Raw genomic sequence first — 5243 nt, forward strand, 5'->3', positions numbered from 1 at the left:
GTTATTCGAGCTGCGACTCAATTAGGTTTAGCCGTCTTATGGTTGTTTGAACTTGGAATCTCGCCGACAGCTCTCGAGCCCAGGCTTATACCTTGTTGTAAACGCTCATACGCAAATTCGGAATAAGACTTCTCTTTGCTCTCTTTTTACGATTTCATATAATTTATCGTTGTTATCTCGTGTTCTGATTGCTTAGCGTGTGGTATTAGCAGATATCCGGGACCTCTGGGAAACTAGGGTTCTCCTACTTTCCTAATTTAAACGGAAATCGAGAGTGCGAATTTTGGTTCCCACAGTACTCTACCTGGTAAAACGGACAAAAACCCCAAGGAGTGCAATGCGGTTCAGCTAAGGAGAGGGAAGCAACTTTCCGAGCCGGAAAGGAGGAGGTTCACCGCGGCTGAGAAAGGGAAGCAGAAAGAGTCGGAACAACTGCCAGCCGATCAGGCAGAGGAGAGAAATATAGAACCAGCACTTGAAACAAGTTCGCCAGGGCCAGAACAACCAGCTGAAGCGGTGCGCCCGATCCCAGAGGCTGTTCCTCCTCGCAAATACATTCCTAAGGTCCCTTACCCTATTCCAGCAAGGGCCACTCGTAAGGACAAAGAGGAAATGAAGTGCATGAAGATGCTGGAGGATCTAACCGTCCGACTCCCCTTGATGGATGCGATCCAGATGATGCCCTCCATGCGCAGCTTTATGAAGGGATTGATCTCAGGAAAAATATCAGAGGAGAGCGAGTTCATGACGGTTTCCAAGGAGTGCAGCGCAGTGCTTCAGAATAGGCAGATAAAGAAGCAAGGAGACCCCGGCAAATTTGTCCTCTCTATCCAGATTGGGAAGACAGTTTTTGCATGCTCCTTGGTTGACCTTGGGTCCAGCGTGAATCTCATGCCGTACTCTGTGGCTCGACGTCTAGGATACCCGATGTTGGATGGGCAGACCTTTGTGGTTGATGAAGGGATTGATCAACTCCAACCTCGAGAAGGAATGATCGAGGAGATTCTTACCAAAGACCCACTGGAGCTTGCACTAGTTGGAGCCGAGGCCGAGCAGAGTATCGTGAACATTGATGCAGATGGGTATGCCAAGATGCTTGACTCCGCAAGGAGTATGGGAAGAATGGTAGCAAGTTTAAGTCTGGGGGAGGAGAGCAACAGGGTTGAAACCACTCCATCTAGAGCGACCCCTACACAGAACTCGCCTGTTCTGTCGAACCAACCAGAGGATCCTTGGAGCGAGCTTAAAACTCCCAAGGTTGAACTAAAACCCCTTCCCAAGGGGCTCAGGTATGCTTTCTTAGGTCTGAATTCCACATATCATGTCATTGTCAATGCTGAGCTAAATAATGTGGAAACTGCATTGCTTTTGTGTGAGCTTAGGAAATATCGTAAGGCATTAGGATATTCGCTAGCTGACATACCTGGCATTTCACATGATTTATGCATACATAGAATAAACCTAGAAGATGAATCAATGACTTCTGTTGAACATCAGAGGAGGTTAAACCTGAATCTAAAAGATGTCGTTAAGAAAGAGATTATGAAACTTCTTGAAGCAGGTGTAATCTATGCCATATCTGATAGTAAATGGGTCAGCCCTGTTCATGTAGTACCTAAGAAAGGTGGGATCACTGTTATCACAAATGAAAAGAATGAATTGATCCCTACTAGGACAGTGACAGGACATCGCATGTGCATTGATTTCAGGAAATTAAATGCAACAACTAGAAAGGATCACTTCCCACTCCCTTTTATTGATCAAATGCTTGAGAGATTGGCTAACCACCCATATTACTGCTTTTTAGATGATTATTCAGGTTTCTTTCAGATCCTTATCCATCCAGACGATCAGGAGAAGACGACGTTCACCTGCCCCTACGGAACGTATGCTTACAGGAGAATGCCATTCGGCCTGTGCAATGCGCTAGAAACATTTCAGCGTTGCATGATGTCAATATTTACTGACCTGATCGAAGAAATTATGGAAGTTTTCATGGACGATTTCAGCGTCTATGGAAGCTCCTTTAATGTCTGTTTGTCAAACTTGTGCAGGGTACTAAAAAGGTGTGAGGAGAAACATCTCGTGCTCAACTGGGAGAAGTGCCACTTCATGGTCACAGATGGGATTGTTCTGGGGCACAAGATCTCCGAGAAAGGAATTGAGGTGGATAAGGCAAAGATCGAGGTGATGATGAGTTTGCAACCACCAACAAATGTGAAAGCCATCAGAAGTTTCTTGGGTCACGCTAGGTTTTACAGACGGTTTATCCAGGACTTCTCAAGGATAGCAAAACCACTCACCAGATAGCTCTGCAAGGAGATCAAGTTTGATTTCGACAGTGAGTGTCTAGCTGCGTTCCACACCATCAAAGGAGCTCTAGTCAGCGCACCTGTTATGAAACCGCCAGACTGGGATCTCTCCTTCGAAATCATGACTGATGCAAGCGACTTTGCAGTTGGAGCAGTACTTGGGCAGCGCAAGGATAAGAAACTTCATGTGATCTATTACGCGAGCAAAACTATGGATGAAGCTCAGTGAAGATACGCTACAATAGAGAAAGAACTCCTGGCTATTGTTTTTGCATTCGAGAAGTTCAGATCCTACCTGGTGGGATCTAAGGTGATTGTGCACACAGACCATGCTGCTCTTAAGTATCTACTCACAAAGAAAGATGCGAAACCGAGGTTATTAAGGTGGATTCTTCTCCTCCAAGAATTCGATCTTGAGATAAAGGATAAGAGAGGAGTCGAGAATGGGGTTGCTGACCATCTGTCTAGAATGAAGATTGATGACGACACAACTCTTGATGAAGAACACCCAGTGGAACACGTCAATACGATTGGTCTGCGTTTCGCGGAACAACCTCTGCGAAACACATCTGACTGCTCTAGCATCGCGGAACAACCTTTGCGAATCACATCTGACTGCTCTAGCATCGCGGAACAACCTCTGGGAAGGAGATCCGACTGTTATCACGTCGCGGAACATCCAGTCGCCGTGATCCTAAAGCAGTACTCTCACCTCCCTTGGTTTGCTGAGATTGCGATTTTTCTTGCTGCTGAAAAGCAACCCCTTAAGTTCACTGGAAACGACAAGAGGAAATTTTTAAGGGAGGTGAGGCGTTATTTTTGGGATGAACCATTTTTGTACAGACATGGCAAGGATGGCTTGTTCAGAAGGTGTGTTCCAGAGGCAGATATTCCAGGAATCCTACATCCCTGCCATGGTTCATCTTTCGCAGGCCACTTCGCTACATTCAAAACGGTTTCCAAAATCCTTCAAGCAGGTTTCTGGTGGCCAACTATGTTCAGGGATGCTCAAACCTACATAGCCAGGTGCGATGCATGCCAGCGACTTGGGAACATCAGCAAGAGGAATGAGATGCCTCAGAATTACATTCTAGAGGTTGAGGTATTCGACTGTTGGGGAGTCGATTTCATGGAACCATTCCCTTCGTCCTTCAAGAACGAGTACATCCTCGTCGCCGTTGATTATGTATCTAAGTGGGTAGAAGCGATAGCAAGCCCTACTAATGATGGTGGAACACACTTCATCAACAAGGCATTTCAGGGCCTCTTGAAAAAGAATGGAGTGAAGCACAAGGTGTCAACCGCTCATCATCCGCAGACGAGTGGACATGTTGAGGTTTCCAATAGGGAGATCAAGAGCATTCTCCAGAAAACTGTCAACACTTCACGAAAGGATTGGTCACTTAAACTGGACGATGCATTATGGGCCTACATAACAGCCTACAAAACGCCGCTGGGAACAACTCCCTATCACCTGGTCTACGGTAAAACATGTCACCTCCCTGTCGAGCTTGAATACAAAGCTGCATGGGCAGTCAAGTTACTGAATTTCGACATCAAGCCAGCAACCGAGCGACGCACGATCCAAATCCATGAGCTGGAAGAGATAAGGCGCCTCGCCTATGAAAGCTCCAAAATTTACAAGGAGAAGACCAAGGCCTACCATGACAAGCGCATTATTGCCAGACATTTCGAACCAAACGGTAAGGTCTTGCTTTTCAATTCGAGGCTGAGATTGTTCCCAGGCAAGCTGAAGTCTAGATGGTCTGGGCCCTTCACTTTTAAGAAAGTTCGACCTTACGGAGCTGTTGTGTTACTGGACAAAAAAGGGGACGAGTTCGTAGTGAACAGGCATCGCGTGAAGCATTTCCTTGCTGACTCCATTATCATGGAGGGAGAAGAGATTCCCCTAAGCGATCCCCCATCAGCCTGATCGGCTGATCCAAGTCAAGCTAATGACTTTAACCAAGCGCTTGGTGGGAGGCAACCCACTGGTTGGTATATACATTGTTTTCCATAGTCTATTCTATTTCTTTTCAGATTTATTTTGTAGGTCAAAAACAAGAAAAACGGACTCTACAGTCAGAACAACCAAATGACTTTTCTTCTCGTAGAACAACCCATTGACTGTTCCAGGTAAGTGTTCCAAAAAAAAATAAAAAAATAAAAAAAAAGGGGGAGAGAGAGAATTTCGGGGGCAGTTAGGGTTTTGCCTATTTAAGGCTTCACCCTTCCACTTTCCCCTTTTCACTGCGCCGTACACTGACCTTTCCCCCTGCGATTTTTAAGCGACCACCAAATCTTTGTCTCTCAACCGTTTTAAGTGGTTTTTGCTTTTAACTTGTTTGGAATTTCGAGTTCTCTCTGTTTTTGCAGTTCACTTCACCAGTTTCTACAGGTAAGAGGCTCGACAATCCTCATCCAAATCGCAATCCTCAGTTTGCAAAGTTCATCATTCTAACCGCTTCAATAGATCGATCCTTGTTGTACTACTTGATTTCGATTTCCCCATTTTCTGTTAGGGTTGTTTAGAAGATGAACTCATGTTTCAATTCACATTTGCAATTTGTGATCGATAGGAATCTTCAAATTCGGTTTGTGGATTGTTGAATGGAATTATTGGGTTTGGGTTTCGATTTGCTGGTTGCAGCGTCAAAGCAATTTGCGGTTTGCATAGGAGAGATGGATATTGTTCAATCCCATTTCTTCTGTGCGACACAACAGAACTAAAACCTTGATTTTGTTTGCTTTGCAAATGGCACGTACTAAGCAATCAGCCAAGAGAGCGCGCGCAACCTGCGCGAGCAGTACGCCACCCCTGCAAGCACAACAACCTGACCTCCGCGACCTACCCATGGCCCCGTGAACAAGAAGGTTAACCGATTGATCTCGAGAGTCCATTGCTCTTGGATTTCAACTGCGAGGGGTGGG

General features: G+C 45.6%; 1 pseudogene; it reads left to right on the forward strand.

Moving 5' to 3' along the window:
* The window catches only part of LOC106314997, a 13261-nt pseudogene extending 9016 nt beyond the window's left edge, over positions 1–4245 (forward strand).
* The last annotated feature ends 998 nt before the right edge of the window (positions 4246–5243 follow it).

Source organism: Brassica oleracea, chromosome C9 (genome assembly GCF_000695525.1).
Source record: "Brassica oleracea var. oleracea cultivar TO1000 chromosome C9, BOL, whole genome shotgun sequence".
In the NCBI taxonomy this organism is placed as follows: Eukaryota; Viridiplantae; Streptophyta; class Magnoliopsida; order Brassicales; family Brassicaceae; genus Brassica; species Brassica oleracea.